The sequence below is a fragment of the Globicephala melas genome, chromosome 15 (assembly GCF_963455315.2).
Source record: "Globicephala melas chromosome 15, mGloMel1.2, whole genome shotgun sequence".
In the NCBI taxonomy this organism is placed as follows: Eukaryota; Metazoa; Chordata; class Mammalia; order Artiodactyla; family Delphinidae; genus Globicephala; species Globicephala melas.
This window is the reverse complement of record NC_083328.1, coordinates 64,736,042-64,754,473: the sequence shown is the minus strand read 5'-3', so window position 1 is coordinate 64,754,473 and position 18,432 is coordinate 64,736,042. Positions and strand designations below refer to the sequence as shown.

The 18,432-nt window shown below is 46.2% G+C and overlaps 1 long non-coding RNA gene across 1 annotated transcript; it reads left to right on the top strand.

The window, feature by feature from the left end:
• The first annotated feature begins 179 nt into the window (after nucleotides 1–179).
• LOC132593489 (uncharacterized) lies at nucleotides 180–18,019 on the top strand. The gene is made up of 2 exons (XR_009559073.1): nucleotides 180–12,289; nucleotides 13,420–18,019. It is a non-coding gene; the product is annotated as an uncharacterized lncRNA (long non-coding RNA).
• Nucleotides 18,020–18,432: the final 413 nt, after the last annotated feature.

Below are 18,432 nucleotides of genomic sequence, written 5' to 3'. Positions count from 1 at the left end.
GTCCCTTTGGGTCGTGGTGTTGGATTTCTGAGTTGGTGGGGGGCAGCGGGTAGCATGGAGGGGCTGAGGCCTTGGCGCCACAGTACCTTAGGCTGAAAATTTGATCTGCTCTCTGGAGAGCAGATGGTGGGATTGGGGGCGGGGGAGCAGGGGGCAGGCCAGGCGGTGAACAGGAGGGAGTCTGAAAGTTTTCAGAGATGAGACATTTGCGTTTCTCAGCTCCCATGGCTTCTCGCCTGAAACTGTTTCCCTCCGTAGGAGATTTGAGTAACCGATCCCTTGACAAACAACTTAAGACAGCTGGAGCTCTAATCATCAAGAATTTTTATGGTGCTGCTTTTGAAGTAAAAATAAAGTGAAACCCCTTATGGCATTTCAAGTGGAAAAATAAATAAGGTTGGCCGTCCACGTAGGGGGCTCCGGGCGATGGCTGGAAGTGCGGGAGTGGCGTGGTTCTGTGCCGTCAATGTGCACGTGCTCCCATGGCCGTGACCTTTGAGACAAAGCTGGGTGGCTTGCCAGGGCCCTGTGCTGGGTGTCCACCTCTCCATCTCTTCTTCTAGAAAACATAACAGGAACACTGCCTGTCCAAGGCACAGGGCTGTTGTCAGAGTTTATTGTTGTAAAAGGGCTTGGGTTGTTTCATAAAAGGTCATCTGTTATACCTAGATTGGTAATTTATTGCTATGAAGTTTTGTGTAGTTTTCTCCTGCCCTTTGCAATCTCCGCATCGTCAGTGTATCCCTTTTTTCATTCCCACCATCGCCTATCAGTGCTTTTCCTTTTCTTCGTCAAAACTTGCCAAAGGTTTGTTCATTTTGAAGGTGTTTTCAGAGAACCAAGCTTACTGATTATGTCTGCTGGGTATTTTCCCTATCTGATGCTTTTGTGTTTTTACCTCTGCATTCTTTTGTTTCCTGCGTTTCTGGATGTATTTTGTGGTTCAGCAAAGTCTTGACAAGTTGAGGAGTGTTACACGTGGAAAGGATGGTTTGTTCAGCAAACATTGAGCCCCTGTACTGGGCTTGCTGGGGATTTCAGGGGCAAGACCCAGGCCTGACTCTCCAGGAGCGCATGACTCTAGCCTAGTGGGAAGACTTAAGAAAATAGACAACTGCAAATTCCAAAAACAAAACAAACAAACAAGGCTTTTGTGGCCACGCTCTCCTGTGGAGGCACCTGGATGATAAATGAAGCCAAGATTATTGCTTACTTTGCTCTCCCTCAGAAAGCAGCTTTATGTCATAGGTCAAGCTCACTAAAGAGTCACAAACAGGCCTCCCTCTGAAAGATTTGTGGCCCTTTGCAGCAGGGAGCCTGCAGCCCACCCTTTCCAAGGTGATGCCACATCAGCGTTCTGTCTGCCCAGCACTGCTCTCCACCTGCCAAGGCAGCACCAGCAGCACCCTGCCCCCTCTGCCTGAAATGCCTTTCAGGAAAATGAGAAGTGGATACCTCTTCTGGAAAAGAGCAGGGTACCAGGTCTTAGAAAACCACACCCTGCAATTCTGCCAGTCGCCGTGGCTCCTAGTGTTGCTCGTGTGGTACCTGGTAACCACAAGATCCCATGAGGCCTAGGTCTGGGCTTCTTTAGGAACTGGTCTGTGCCCTGCTCTGTGCCTCAGTTTCCTTGTAGGTAAGATGTGGGCTTTGGAGCAAACACAGTCTTCCTACCCCTAATATACTGGGAATCCTTTCTCCGAGGATCTTCGGGTCCTCCTGGATGCATTTGAGGGAAGGTGATTGAGCTCTGGGAAGGTGGCACTGCCCTTGCAGGGCAGCCTGCATATGCCTTATGCTTTAATGATTGTACCACATGCGCCTAGATATGCCTCTGTCAGGAAGCCTTCCTGGACTCTTCCCTCTCCCTAGAGATCCAGTTGCCTAGATGACTTCACGCAGCCCTCTGTTGAGTGCTAGTGGTCATGCAGACTTTCTCTTTCGCAGTGATTGGGCTCCCCTGACCTCCCTAGGGGGCTTGCATTGTTATTTAATCTGAGGTACTTGTCAGAATCCTGTACAGGACCAGGCCTTGGGGTCACACAGTGGACAGGGTGGACCATCTCTGCCATCAGGGAGTCATCCAAGCTAATGGGAAAGGGGATGACCTTGGGCAGAAAATCCCACAGATAGATATAATATGGACTGTGGCAGGTGCCCTAAGAGCAGTCTAGGGGGCACCTGGTGTGGGCTGGGGAGGATTGATGTTCAGGCTGAGACCTGAGGACAAGTGTAAATGTTGGAGCAGTGAAATAACAAATGAGATGTTATTTCTCACCATCTAATCAAGCATCTCTGCTTACAGCTGAAGAGACTGGACTGAAAGCAAAATGAAGGACCACCAGTATCTGGCTGCCCTGGAGGGCTGTATTGGGAGATAGTAAGGGGGGTTGAAGGTTCACGTGTTGGTTGGCGGTCCCCCAAACCCAGTCCTGAGTGAGAAGTCTTCAGTTTCCAACTGACTGGAACCATCACAGACAAGGATCTGATGGGAGTAGGGGGTGACCCAATCAGAACAGCATTTAATTTAAGGTGGGATTTTTTTCAGTAGGGAACAGGATAGCATTTGAGCAGTAACAGCAGCAGGACTGTCAAGAAGGTCACTGCCCTGTCTAGATCATTGGGAATGGGGAGGAGTAGATCCAAGGAGCCATGGTGGGTGAGGAAGGGAAGGCAGGAGAAAGAGCAGGCTGGGGAGGGAGGACAGAGAAAGATGAGAGACTCCCATTGAATAGCTGCAGGAAGTGAGGTCAGGGAGGGGGCATCCCTTGTGTTCAGTTGGCTGCGGGAGCCAGAACCCAGTCTCCTGGCATCTATTGCAAAGCTCACCCCTCATCCCCCAGCCCCCTAAAGGGAGAAAGGGTCACTGCTCTGAAAAGAGGGAGGAACTAAGCAGTGCTGTCCTCAGCAAGCCAGGGAAGGTGATCCTGACTAAAAGCCAGAAGAGGGGCAGAGTTTGGTCTGCCAGGCTTCAGGGAGAGAATTCCATATCGCGAGAAAAACTTTGATTAGAGCGGGCTCAAGATGAAGGGGAGGAGCTGGCCGAGCAGCAGCTGGAGGCTTCAGACAGAAGCCCTGGGTCTCCTTCTCCGGCTCAGTGGGCCGGGACTTGGGGAACACTTTAGGACCGACAAACCTTGAGCGACAAGGTTTCAGGGAGCCCGGGCCCTATGCCCCCACCTCTTTGACCACACGTCCCTGAGCCTCAGTTTCCTCACTGGCAAAATAGAGATGGTAACACCCCCTGTAGCCTGGCTCAAGGCCAAGTCTTCACAAATGTTACTGCCTCTCTTCTGTGCCCTACCACCCTCCACCGACCCTTACTGGGCTCAGGCTTCATAGGGATGTGGTATGATCGTCCAGCTCTCCCGCTCATTCATTCCTGCAGGGAGCATTGCCAGGCCCTGCGCCCAGCCCAGAACCTGATAAGACCATGCCCTCCGTGAGGAGCTCCTGCGGCAGCAGCGGGGAGGGCATCGAGGCAGTCCTGCAGGCGCATGATCACTGTGCTGTGTCATTGGGGCTGTGTGGAGTTAGGGAGAGACCTCATTTGCGAGGCCGGATGTCAGCACCTCAACATGAATTCCCTTAATTATTTTTTACAAGCCCCGAAATGACAAGATCCTAAAAGGGAGAGGAACACCTAGACGGTGCTCTTTCCTGAGAGGCCAGAACCCTGGCTTTGCATCCCTGCTTGGCCACCAGCTCGCCTAGGACCGTCCATGGATTTTTCCCTCTTGGAAAGAAATCACTGCCCATTCGGCCTCCTCCTCATGAGGAACTGGTGCGGGGATGTTTGAGAGTGCCCTGTCAGATACGGGGTAAGCACGAACCTTCTCCACAGACTAACCCTTTGAGCGGTTCTGGCCTCTCACCTCTTTTCCTGGACAACCTGTGGAGAGTCTACAGGGGGATGCCTCACTGCTTCTTCCGAAGCTAAACTCTGCCGATCCCCGCCCCACACTGCTAGTGGCCGCCCTCTAGGGCTGGGCGGGGAGCTGAGCCCTGGGCCTGATCCCCACCCCCTTGCCACGTGACCTTGCTCTCCTCTGCTCATTCTTCTCCAGGCACCGCCCCCCAACGCCCATCTGTTCACCTAGGAGGGGTTGGCCCAGGAAATCTTTCACCTTTCGAAAGCCATCTTCTGTGAAATATCAGTGAACTTTATCCTTGTTACTTCAGTCTTAAAGGTATTGGTTGAAAGAAAGTACGTTAAGACAAGCAAGCATTTAATCAAAGGGTTTTTTGCATTAAAGAATAAACTTTACATCTCTGGGGTGCAGAAGTGTCAAGAATCTTAGAGTCAAAGCAGACTTGGGAGGGTCTCTGAGGGAGGAAGACAAACATAACCCTTCCTTGGTTCCCTGTTGCTTGTGGTCCTGACTCAGCTTGGCTGTCAAAGCCCTGAACCACCCTTGAGGGTGGGGGCTTGATCTTTGTCCCTTGACCAGGCACAGCACCTGTCTGACCAGGCCTGGATAGAACCTGCTGGTTGGCTGGCCAGGGCCGTGGATGGCTGGAAGGCTCAGTCAATCTCCAGACCCCCTAAGGAGCTGAGTGGCCCTCACTCTCCTAGAAGTGCGGGAATTCAATGTGCCTCCCAAGGCTCCTCTTGGCAACTCTGAAGTGGCAGTATTTTCCAGCCTCTAGGGTCATATTTTACACACAGATATCACAGACACTAATATGTCACAAAAGATACGTGAGAAGAACCTTGTAAAAGGCTCTATAGCCTGGTATCCTTCCTGTGGCAACAGGTGGCTGTGAATCACCTCCCCTCCCTGGGCCTCAGTTTCCCCATGTGTAAAATGAAGCAGTTGGACTAGATAATCCTTGAGTTCCTTTCTAGCTCTAGCATCACCCTCAGATGCCCTGGTACCCAGAACAGTAATTGGACAAGGGGCATGGTGACCCCAGGATCTGGGTCAGTCCACATCTTGGAGCATGGCGGAACCGATGGTTGCAGCCCCCTGGAAGCTGAACGTGGCAGGAACTGGCTGAGAGATTTTTTTGCTGATGGTGAAATGTCCTGGCAGAGTCTATGCAGGTAGGTTGATACAGGTGAGGGGAGGGGTTGGGCTGTCCCTCCCTTGTGGTCCCCAAGTAACATATCCTTGCAGAGTCAGAAGCTTCCAGGACTGTTTGCTGGGTGCCAGCTAGATTCAGCCACTCATATTGGCAAAGTGGGTGAACCGTCTTTCCGCACACTGTCCTGGCAGGGCTTGCAGAAAGACTTTCTGCTGCCACCCTTAAATGCTTCCCTGCAATTCATCGTTATTGTGTCTAGAATCATACCTTCCTATAGCCTTTTGGTTCCCTGTCCAGGTGGCATATTCTCTGAGGATGTTGTGGTCCTGATGCCATAATCAGCCAGGAATAACTTAGCTCAGTGTCAGAGCCACAAGGGGAAGACTTGTCCAAAGTTGGAACTCTGACTATTGAAAGAAAAATAATAATCCATTTTCAACCTCACCTCAGAGCACACCCCCAAATTCAAAAACTTTTGATCAGAAAGGAGACATAAACCCATTAAAAACCAGAGAGAAAAAAAAAAAAGAGAGAAAAGGAATTGGATATTTAAAGTGTCTGAAAGGGGGAGCCCCTCTAAGCTAAAAAGCAACAAAATGCAAGAAGGCAAAGACCGACCAATTTGAATACATCAAAACTAAGTATTTCCAAAGTCAAACAATATCACAAGCAGAACCAAAAGGCAGAGTGGGTAAACTGTTTGCAGATCCATACTGTGTAAAAGATCACACGCAAAAGCTTAACAGTGAAAATGCAACAGATAGGTATGTAATTCATGTAAACAGCTCACAGAAGAGGAAATAGAACTGACAAAATTTTTTGAAAAAATACTCAATTTCACTAATAACAGAAGATCAAAGATAAAAAACAAAAAAGAAGCACTAGTTTTCACCAACAAATTAGGGGAAAAATGTTTAAGAATACTCAATGCTGGGCTTCCCTAGTGGCGCAGTGGTTGAGAGTCTGCCTGCCGATGCAGGGGACACGGGTTCGTGCCCCGGTCTGGGAAGATCCCACATGCCGCGGAGCGGCTGGGCCCGTGAGCCATGGCCGCTGAGCCTGCGCTTCCGGAGCCTGTGCTCCGCAACGGGAGAGGCCACAACAGTGAGAGGCCCGCGTACCGCAAAAAAAAAAAAAAAAAAAAAGAATACTCAATGCTGATGAGGATACAGTGGAAGAGGCACTAAGTGCGAAGGGGAGTGTGAATTGGTGTAAGTTTTTGGAAAGTAATATGATAGTCAAAGAGAGGAGAGAGATGAAAGTTTCAAGAAAGGGCAAATGGCCTATATATTTATACATTTATTGAGTGTCTACTTTGTGTCAGGCATGGTGCTGGGTGTTAAAATGTGAAGATAAGATATATTGTCTGCTCTTGGGCACACAGTCAAAGAGGTAGAAAAACACAGATTCTAAAATGATATGTAGTAAGAAGGCCAGAGCTATGCTTGGGACACATGCAAAGCATGGAGCAGCTGGGGTGGGTGGTACAAGTGTGAAGCTTTATGGGAGTATCCAGGGAGGTTCCTAGAAGAGGTGCCTGGATGAGTAGGAGTTATTCAGGTAGAGGACAGAGACAGAAGTGAGAGGCATCATGGATGAACTCATAGACAGGGTTGCCAAAGTGTGAAATAAGAGGCAGGGGATGGAGAAGGCGGGACCGGATCACCTAGTGCCATGACTGTCTAATTGAAGAGTTTGGTCTTTTTCCTCTTGACAACAGGGAGTCACTGAAGCATTTTGAGTGGGCACGTGCCATGGTAAGATTTCTGTTTTAAGATGATGACTCTGGTTACTTGGAGACATTTGGAGGTGTGAGAACCAGTGAGGAGATGATTGCTTTGGTCCAGGTAGAGAGGGCAAGGCCTGAATTAGGGTGGGGGCCAAGAGGATGAAGAGAAGGTAAAGTTAGGAGAAGCTGCTGACTGACTGTTGCTGGGGTCAAAGAAAGAGAGTCAAGGATGCCTCCCCTGTTTGTGTCTTGGGCGGATAGGAGAATACCCAGGAGAAAGAGCAGGCTTGGGGGGGCTAGAAGAGGATCGTTGAGCTCCATTTTGGACAAGTTGAATGAAAGGTGGGCATCCAGGTGGAGACGGCCTGTGAGGAGCTAGGAGAGAGCTTGGATCCCAGCAGAGATTTGAATGAAAGATTTGGGTTGTGACTGATGGCAGTTGTAGCCATGGACTTTTGTGAGCTGCCCTAGGAGAATGGCAGCTGAGAAGAGAAAGGGGGTCTAAGACAGAGAACCTCTCCCCCATTTAAGGGTGGGCAGAGAGAAAGAAAAGCTCACAAAGGCAAAAGAGAAAGCAGAAAGATATGGAAAAAGCACCTGGAGCCTGTGTTGGCATGGAAACACAGGGATGTGGAGCGTTTCCAAGAGAGAATAATCAGCCGACAAAAGAGAAAAGCCAGTTAAGTAAGGACTGAGGGCCTGGCTGGAGCAATTAGGGGCCCCTAGATCCTCACAGGGGCAGTTCCTGTGAGAGGTGGGTCAGAAGCCCCCACAAGGTGGGCAAAGGAAAGTGAAAGGGGGAGGCAAAGCAGGCAGCATGGCACCTGTCCTGGGGAGTTCGGAATATGGGGGAGAAGCTGCTAGGGCTATGATTTGAGTCAGGACGAAATTCTGGGCTGGGCTGAGAGGAAAGAAGGATAGACATGATGGAAAAGAGGTTGAAAGGGCTGTCACCTAAAGTCCTCTTGTCTGTATAAATCAGAGGCAAGATCAAAGGGCATGGGTGGTAAGGAGGAATAATGGCTATTGGTGACCTTGACTAGAGCTGTTGTCAAGTAAGAAAGTCTACATGCCAGTTTGGAGCTCACAGAGGAAGTGTGGACATCTCCCTAGCGGGTAGATGGAGAACTAGGAGAAGGTGCAGAGTTCATGGAGCAGGGCCAGACTCAGCTGTGACTGACACTTCAGGGATGGATGCAGGAAGAGGATGCTGCTGCGGAGACTGAGAAGCAGTGGCCGGAGGAGAGGACCGAAAAAGTGGGGGCCCTAGAAGCCCAGGGAGGAGAGCGTTTCCAGAGGTCAGGGTGGCCATTTATGTGCCAGATGCACAGAAGTCAGGGGAGGTGAGAGCATCCCGTGGACCTGGTCTTTGGGGACCCCTGCCATAGCAACTCTGGGGGAGGGGGAGAAGCCCAACTGGGTGGGGGTGATCTGGAGACTGGCTGAGAAAGCAGGAGGGAAAAGGGAGACCTGAGAGGACAGAAGTTTCTAGAAGGTGCTGTTTCTTACACACTGACATTTGGAGGGAGGAGGGCTATGCGAGGACAGAAGAGCAGGGACAGGTAATGAACGGGGCCCCGGGAGCAGTGGGATTAAGTGTATAGGTGAAGGGATTAGTTGTGTTCGTGGAAAGGGGAAAAATTAAATCATGTACATTTTACCAAGTAACCTGATCTCTGTGTTTTTCTGGAGGTGGTTTTTATGCCCTCCCAGTACTGACTACAGCTCTAATTAGCAGTAGTTTCATCCTGCCTGATGTCTGGGGCTGTGTCTTATTCATTTTTGTACCTTTCGGTACCTAGCAACAGGCAGCGAGCTAGGTAGAGACAGAATAATTGTTTTCTGCTTGAAATCAAATGTCTGAAATGGAGGTTCAGAATTTTTTAAACCACAAAGATTTTGTGACAAATACCAAGGAATTAACAGACAGGGAAATAAGAGTCAAGCTGTCTGTATGTGAGGCTGTCTGGGTCTCAGGAAATGCACTCTGCGCTCTGGTGCGGGCACAGCTCTTTATAGTTTTTATGGTGAGGTTGTGACCATTGTCTCATCTGGTCATGGCAAACCCACTTTCCTTCCCCTAGTGAGGCAGACAGCTACCGTTAGTCCCATTTCACAGGTTAGGAAGCTGAGGCCCAGAGAGGCAGGATAGAGGGAAGGAATGATGGGCATTGAAGTCGGTGGGGATAGGGCACAATCTTGAATGCTTCATTCAGGGTCTTCACCACCACTACCTGGTGGTATCTCCTAGACATTGAGGAATTCTATTTCTTCCAAAGTCAAGAGGAAGCCTTGGTCTAACTGGCGGAGCTCGGGCCTCATTCCATCCTCTGACAGGACTCGGGTGGTGAGAGGCAAGACCTGAAGGAGAGGCCTCTGTGGCTTCTGTGTGAGAGAGCATCCCATGTCCCACCACAGCCACGTAAAATAGGGAACAGGAAATCTCCCTAAACAAGCGTTGTTAGGGTGGAATAAGGGATGCTAGAAAGCCCAACGCCACCGCCCCCCCCAGACATCCATTATAGGAAGTAACCAGGCAGAGGCAGGGAGACCTGTTAGGAGGCCAGGGTCCAGATAAGAGAGGGAGAGGCCTGAACTAGACCAGTGGATACGGAAATAGATCCAAAACTTGGAGATAAGAACCAGAAATGATGGATCATTAGCTATTAGGGGGAGAGAGAGGGTGAAGACAAAGACTCCCATGTGTCTCTGGGGTCTTGACGGTGGAGAGACCTCTGGGAAGGGGACCACAGCATGGGGAGCCAATGTGAGGGGCAAGACAGTGGTCTCAGATACAGCCAAGGGGTCAGGGTCATAGCCAAGTGGAGCCCAGCAGGCACTTGGATCAAGGGTCTGGGGCTCAGGAAGAGATTCTACTGGAAGTACTGGCCCAGGGCCATGACCGCTCGAGTAATGGGAACCCGGAGAATGAGTGAGATCACCAGAGAATGGGGCAGGGCCCAGGGCAGAATCATGAGTTACAGTGACATTTGAAGAACCAATCAAGGTGTGGGTAGGCGACAAAGGAGAAAGAAAAGGAAAGGCCTGAGACGCGCGGCAACCAACCAGAAGAGTGGGTTGCCATGGAAACCAAGGTAGTGAAGAGTTTCAAGGAGAAAGTAATCAACACTGTCAAATGCAGCAGAGAATTCCAGTAAGATAAAGACAGGATTTTTTTTCTTTAGATTTGATGATGAGTAAGCTTTTGATGACCTTAATAAGAGCATTTTGGAAGAGTGATGGGGCATAAGCTTAAATAATGTTGAGATATGAGGGAGAGGTGAATCTGTCGCCAAGAGTCCTTTGAGGAATCTGGAAAGAAGACTTGGAGATGTGAAGGACAGGGGTGGGAAAGTTGAGCGTAGGAAAGGCAGGAGCAAGTTCATAGGCAGATGTCAACGCTCAAATGTGACGTGTTGTTTAGTGACGACAAAAGTTTATTCATTCTACATATTCTAGTTTATCACCTATTTTGTGCCTGGCATTGTGCCTAGCACTGTGGATTCTGTGGTGAATGAGTTAAAATAGGCAGATTTCCTGTTCTCATGGAGCTTGTATGGTAGTAGGGGAGAAAGACGTGAATCAGATAATCACACACATAAATGTATAACTTTTGACAGGCACTCCAAAAGAAAGGTGCCAAGTGCTGGAGGGTGCACAACAAGGGGACCTGCCCTAGGCCAACTCCAGGAGGCTTCCCTGAGGAGGTGACACTTGAACCAAGTTAAGGAGACAGAGTTAACTGGACAGAACAAATTGGAGAAGAGCGTTCGGGGCAGAGGGAACAGTGTGTGCAAAGCAAGGTGCTGTGAGGCCAGAGAGGCAGGCAGTGCTGGCTGGGCAGAGCTTTAGAGGCCAGGGCTGAGCTCCTGTGTCCATCATGAGAGTGAGGGACACGTGCCTGAGGCCTGCCCTAGTATCTCCTGTGATCTGAGACTCTGGCTGGTCCATGGAGAAGTCATTAGAGGAATCACTTAGGGAGACCAGGTAGGAAGCTTCTGTCTGGACACAACACATTCTGGTCAGTCTTGGTGCTGGATGGATTGAAGAGGGAGAGGGAGAGGGGGAGGTATTCCAGAAGTCCCCTGAGTTTCTGGCTTGCCTTACTGGTGCGTGGCAGTGCTTTTCTACAAAGAAACTAGGCCTGTGAGGCAGACCCCAAGTCTGGTGGTAGACAGCTGAGGCACCCAAGCTGGGACATGGGGAGGAGGTGGCTGAATGCATGGACCTGGAACACAGAGTGAGACCGGTTCAGAACTCCTGAGGGGTCCTGAGTGGAAATGTAAATTGAAGTGGTATCAGGTTTCTGGAGCATTCTGAGGGGATGAGGGAGGCTGAGGAAGAAGAGGCCAGGCACCAACGACTGGGGCCTGTAAAAGGACAGAACGACCCTCCTAAGGTACAGAAAAGAAAGGGCCAGAGAGGTCTTTCCCCAGAAAGATGGAGTGGTCATCAGTGGGTATGTGCAGAAAGGTCAGGGGTCAAGGGCACATCCACAAGCCCCTCCGATGTGCAACTGCACAATCACCATAGTGCCCCTGGAATTGGGCAGCCTGGGGTCCCTGCTGATTGCCACCCCCAGGGCCCATGGGAGACCTCTGGGGACCTTAACGGAGGCAGCTTTTGCCGGGGGGGGGGATGATTAAGGAGAGGAAGGAGAGAGGCAGCAAAGTCTAGGCCCTTTAAATTAAATTTTAGTCTTCAAGGAAAGAGCAGTGCTGGCATATGAATATTCTGAGGGAAGGGAGCCTGAGTAATGGAGTGATTAAGGATGGAGACAATTAGTGAAATGAGTTCCCACGGGGGTTGGGTTCAAGTGTGGTGATGGATAAATTAGTTTGGGGCAATAATGTGTATTTGAATGGGGCAAAATTTAATTATTTACCTTTTAGAGGGTAACTTGATCTCCATGTTCTTTTGGGAGCTTTTATCTGACCTGTGTACCAACTACAGCTCTAATTAGCACCATTTTTATCCTGTCTCATGGCTGGGATCCTGTCTTCTTATTTTTTGTGTTTCTCAGCACCTAGCAACAGGCAGTAAGCTCTTTGGGTGCTGAATCAATATTATCTGCCTTGGAATGAAAAATCTGAAGTCAACATTCACACTTTTTGACCAGAAAGAATCTGTGACGATTCTCCGGAATTATGATGCAGGAGAGAACTGGGGTATTAAGTCATGGTGGCAGGGGTTTGCATGGGTGGGTAGGTGGAGAAAAAGTAAAGAAGTCGGCTCTCCTCGTCCTTATAAGCTCTGTGCCATTTATGCATGTTCACATTCATCATCTCATGTGAACTTCACCTTCCCCCACAAGCAACAGAGCATCACCCTACATCACAGAGGAGGGAACAGAAACTGGAGAAGCAAGTGCCTTTCTGACATAGAGCACAAGTAGCAGGAGCTGGATTCAACCTCAGTCCATCCAGGATCACAGTCCTTCTTCCCAGGACCAGGTTGAGCTGAGAGGAAGAAGAAGAGGGGTCTGTGAGGTCCAGGTGGAGACGCTCCGCAGGCACGTGCGGAAGGTTGGAGGTACGGTCCGACTGGAAACAGGATATTAAAGCATCGTATCAAACTGCGGTGATAACATCTGCAGCGCTAGCACTAGGGCAGGTAGCACTCTTGTCTAAGAAACCTCCCCCCCACATGAATGATATTTACATTGAAGCCCTCTGTATTTTTTTTTTAATGTTTTTCTTTAACCCATCTGAAACGGATTTCCGTGTATGGTGTGACACAGAGATCTAATTTGATCTTTTTCCAAATGGATAACCAGTTGGCTAAGCACCATTTATTGTCCCAACAGTATCTTTTCTCCCAGTTCCCTACGTCTACACTCTGTTCAGGTGTGTTGAGCTGTTTGTCTACTTCTGGGCCAATACCAGATTTTAATGAGCAAAAGCTTTATCTTACTACCCAGTAAGTTGAGCACCCCTCCCTTCCTTGCCCTTTATTCTTTTTTAAAATTATCTTGGTCGTATTGCACATTTACTTTTTCATATACACTTTCGAATCAGCTTGTCAAAGTTCCATGAAAAAAATCCTGTGGGAATTTTGTGTGGGATTTCATTGAAGGGAGAAATAACATCTTTAGGATATCAGTTCTTCTTCCATCCGTGAACATGGTATCTGTCTCCATTTAATCAAAGTCTTATTTGTTTGGTTTGATTTTTAATGTCTTTTAATAAAGGTTGGTTGCTTTTGTCATAAAGGTTTTTCACATTTCTTATTAGGTTTATTCCTGAGTACCTTATCAGTGTTGCTCCTTTTGTGAGTGTAAAAGGTTTTGCTTTTTGCTTTCCAAATTTTAATCAATTTGCTAATCACGATGCTTCATTCGCAGACACACACTCGGAGTAAATGTGCTTTGTCCCTGGGCACACAAATGAGAGCACAGCACACATATAAAGTAGAACTAATTGGCTGGAAATGAATTAGAATTTTTGAATTAAAATTTAATTATATAAGTAATACATGAATACATTTTCCTTTAAATAAAATTATAGTATTACAGATAAAGAAGTCTCTACTGAACAGCCCCCCGCCCCTAGATCCCTCTCCCCCTCCCGAGGTAGCTCTCTTAGGCTTTTGCTGTTCATCCAAAATGTTTTCCGATGCCCATTGAAACACATCTTCTGTTCTCTTTTCGTGTGTTTGCACAGACATGATGTGTACAAGCTGGAGGTGTTGCTCTCAGCTTAGTGCGCCCTGTGGGACTCCTGGTGTAGCCGACGTGCTCTGCCGCAGTGTTCCTTGCAGCTGGCGACTGGCGGCCTTAGGATTACACCATGTTTGATTTTCTTGTTTCCTATTGATTGACTATTAAAATGTTTCCAGTGTCGTTCCATTAAGACAAACCTGTAAGAGCATCTTATAATTGTTCATTTTGCACATGTACAAGTATTTCTCTGGGATAGATACTTAGAAATGGAACTGATGGGTCATAAGGTATTCATATCTTAAATTCTAATAGAAATTTCTGAAGTGTTCTCCAAATTGCCTTCTAATGTAATCTCCTGCTAGCAGCGTGTGTGTGTCCATTTCCCCAGACCACGTCCAAGTTTTCCATTTTTAACCAGTCTGATGAGTGAGAAATAGTATCTTGCTTTAGTTGGCATTTTTCTGAATTACCTGCAAGACTGAAGTCTTCATGTGTTTACTGTCCATTTTCATTTCCTCCTCTGGATTGCTTGTGCATATCCTTTGCCTGTTTCTTTTTTTTTTTTAAGGGTTTTTTTGTCTTTTTGCTATTGATTTTTAAGAGTTTTTTATTTGAATATTAATACTTTGTCATGTATATTGCAGATGTTTTCTACATTGTGATTTGTGTCATTTAATTGTGTAGTATCTTTTTGTCTTAGAGAAATTTTAACTTTGATACGATCAAATTTGTCAATCTTACTTTTAGGCCATTTTTACAGTCTTATTTAAGAAAGTATTCCCTGTATCAAGGTCATAAGTATTTACTGTATTTCCTTCTCTAAAATTTATAGTTTCTGTATACAAACATATTTAAGCCTTTATACTATATACAAAAAATAAATTCCATATGTACAAATCTTAGGATCTAACTTTAATTCCTCCCCATTCCCCCCAAATGGATAGGTAATTGTCCCAACACCATTTATGGAATAATATATCATTTCTCCGCTGATTTAGAACTGCCTCCTCTGCCTGACACTGAATTCCAATGCGGGTCTGTGTCAGAGCTCTTTCTGGTCCACTGATCTATTTGTCTACTCCTGAGCTTGCTAATATGCTTTGCTAACTGGCAGGACAAATCCCACCCTCTCTGTTGTTTTTGTAAAATTGCCTTGATCATCCTTGCATATTTGTCCCACCACATGAATTTTAAAATAGCCTGTCGAGTCTCAGGAAAAATTCTGCTGGGATTTTAATTGGGATCACATTGAGTTTTAGGTAAGTTTGAAGAAAATTGGCACCTTTATCGTATTTGAGTCTTCTGCCAGTGCTCGTTGCTATTATCTCTCAGTTCCGGTCACTCTCATGTCTTTCAGGGAAGTTTTATGGTTTTCTCTAAAGTCTTGCATATTTCTTGATAAATTTATTCCTAGGTTTATTACAGGTTTTGTTGTCAACTGTGAATAGGGTCTCCTCTCCCTTTATTTGTTTGGCCCTTGTTTTTCCATATTTCATTTCAACCTGTTTACCGATCAGTGGGCTTGACTTGCAGACACACACGCAAAGTGAACATTCTTCCTCCGGGGGACAAATATGCAAGCACCACCAAACACAGAGAGCCGGCGTAATTGGCTGGAAACAAATTAGAGTATTTTCAGATTATACTTCAATTAACGAAGTAAAGCATGAATACATTTTCCTTTTGAAAGTCGGACAATATGAATGTAACTAAAGTTTCCTTTGGCCACCCTCTGAAATCCTAGCTTCCCTCCCTCACCCGCAGTTTTATGTGTCTCCTTCCATAGAAATGTAAGTATCAATGGAGGTATTTTGAATGAATCATCCCACTCTATAGAGATTTTACTGTAAGCTGTGTTTTTTCACTCCATCTTATATTTCTAAGATATATTGATACAAATAGCTCTTGCCAGTTCCTTTTAGTAGCTGTGTTATATTCATTCCCATGAATGTGCTACATTTTTCCTTCCTAAGATCCATGGACATTTAGTTGCATCCTTTTCTTTCCTCCATCATAAGCAGCGCCACAGAAAATAGCCTTACACGTGCCTCTTCTGTAATGTTTCTCTAGGATGGTGATTGAGAAGTGGAATTTGTGTTCTCAGGGTTTCCACAGTTTTAGTTTTAGATGTTACCAAAGTGTCCTCCATAATTTCTGTACCATTTAAACTTCTAGCCAGAGGATATGGGAGGACTCCTCACACCATAAGTGATTGTTTTAAATGTTTGCCAATTTGCTGGGTGAAAAATTGAATAATTTTTTAAAGTTTATACATACCTGTTTGCTAGTGAGATTTTCATATGTGTTTTAGGCATTTGTATTTTCTCTTTTCTGAATGATCTGTTTATTTTTGCTCATTTAAAAAATTAGGTTGTTTGTCTTTATCTTATTGATTTTTGAGTTTCCTAGTGTAATCTGGAAATTAATCTTTTGTGTGTGTGTGTGTATATGTATATATATATATGGCACATGTTTTCTTCCAGCTTGTCTGTTGCCTTCAAATTTTGTAGGGGCTTTTGTTAGACAGAAGTTATCAATTTTGACATAATCAAATTTATCCATCTTTTCCTTTATTCCTTGTATTTATATATCATGTTTAGGCCTTTCTTACTCCTAAGGTTTAAGTATACTCTGTATTCCTTTCTAGTAATTTTGTTTTTATTTGGGTCTTTTTTTTTGTCGGGGGGTATGCGGGCCCCTCACTGTTGTGGCCTCTCCCCTTGCGGAGCACAGGCTCCGGACACGCAGGCTCAGCGGCCATGGCTCACGGGCCCAGGCGCTCCGTGGCATGTGGGATCTTCCTGGGCCAGGGCGTGAACCCGTGTCCCCTGCATCGGCAGGCGGACTCTCAACCACTGCGCCACCAGGGAAGCCCTATTTGGGTCTTTAATGCAGCTGGAATGTATGTTTATGATTGAAATGAGATATGATCTAATCTTTCTGCAAACATACAGCTGATTATTGCAACATGACGGACTGTCTAGTTCCTTCTCTCTCCACTGATCTGAAGTGAAACTCCCTCATATACTGAATTGCCATGTCTAGGTAGGTCTGAGGCGCTGGTTCTTTTTCACCAGTCTATATATTTCTGTCTGCATCAGACTGTTTTATCCACTCTAGCTTGAGACCACCTTTTGATATCTGTTAAGTAAAATGTTCCATTTCATTGTGCTTCCTGTTCAATTAACTCAGCTAACTATTACTGCACGTTAACTCCTCCACATGAATTTTAAAACCTGCTTGTCAGGTTCTGTGAATTTAAAGATTAATTTGGGGAAAATCAACATCAGTACAATCCTGAGTCTTTCAGTCCATGAACACAGTATAGCCCTGCACTCATTCTGATCATCTAAAGGGCAGCCTTTAGTCCTATTTTATGGTTTTCTCCATAACGAACCTACCAATTTCCCGATGGGTTTATTCCTATAGTTTTTATTGTTGTTGTGAATGAGTTCTCTCTGCACCCCCTGTTTTGTTTTTCTTTTGCTTGCTACATTTTTTTTTTAATCCACTAATCACTGTACTTCATTCATAGACACACACAAAGTAAACGTTCTTCCTTCCTGGACACAGACGTGCAAGCACTGCCAAACACAGAGCTGCCATAATTGGCTGAAAATGAAAGGGAACTTTTCAAATGAAAGTTCAATGACATAAGCGCAACATGAATATATTCTCCTTTTTGAGAAATAGAACATTGCAGATGAACCTAAAGTCCCTTTTGGGCACCACTGCCATCCCATTTCCTTCTCACCCAGAGGTTGCTACTGTAATGGGCCCAATGTACACTTTTCTAGACTTTCTAAAAATTTGTAAATACGTAGGTAGGTACCCACAGGAAGTTACATGGTATAGTTGTCTCAAGTAATGAGAATTTTATCTTTTCCTTTTCACTTTTCATTGATACTCAATTTTTGTATTGACCTGGATTTTATTATGGTTACAGAACAGAATGTCAGTATTATCACCCATCACGATGTGATGACCAGTGACCTTCTGTAGCCAAACCATAGGCAGATGTGAAAGTACAGATGTAGAAGCTGGGAGATAGCAGTGGAGGGAAGGGGTCAGAGGACTGACAGGGACGGTAATGGGAGGCACAGGAGCGTCTGTGGACACACAGTGGAGTCAGGAGTGAAGGGGCAAGTAGGTTTCTTAAAAACCAACAGAGGTACTTGACAACTGTGATGGGAGAAGCAGGGATGGTGGGGAGTAGTTTCCAAGTGACCCAAAGCCTAATCTGCCACATGGGACATCAGTGGGTCTTATGAACTATTTAGAAATAGGGTATCATAGATGCTGGTCAGAAAACTCTCATGACCCGATTTTGACTAGGATCTTGTGAATATTGTCAGGCAGCTTCAAGGAAGCACTTTCCTCCCTGGTTAAAGGGATGCATCTGGAGAGCTTTATTGGTCCTGCCCCTTCCTTTCTGCCTAGGTGCTGTTGGGTAAAAACGTGATACTTGGAGCTCTGACAGCCATCTTGTGACCACGAGGGGAAGGCCAGGAGATGCAACTCTGTGCTGACTCAATTCGGACACCTGGCACCACTGACTTCTGGACTTTCTTTGAAATAAATAAAATGGTCTTACTGTTTAAGCCACGCTCGGGTGTTTTGTTAGATGCTGGTGAAAGCATCCTTCCTAATGCAAGGGGTCTAATTGTTTCTTAGAGCTGAGAGATGACCTCAAGGAACAGATCACATACTCTGGGGTGAGAGTTTGGGGATGGGGAGAAGGCAGAGAAGGCTGCTCTTCTATCCTCTTGGATTTTTTTTTTTTTAACAATGTGTATGTATTACATGGAAAGAAACAGAAGACTTGTTTTAAAACAGTTATGATAAGAAGTGTTTCAAGATGTGAACAGTGGTTGCCTCTGGGTGCTTTGGGTACTTAGCAATTTTCTAAGATGTCCACAAATTATTTTTGCAATTAAAAAAATGCAAAGACCCAAGTTCTTAGGAGATAAAACATGAGAGAGGTAAGTTTTTTGGGGTTTTTTGTTTTTTTATT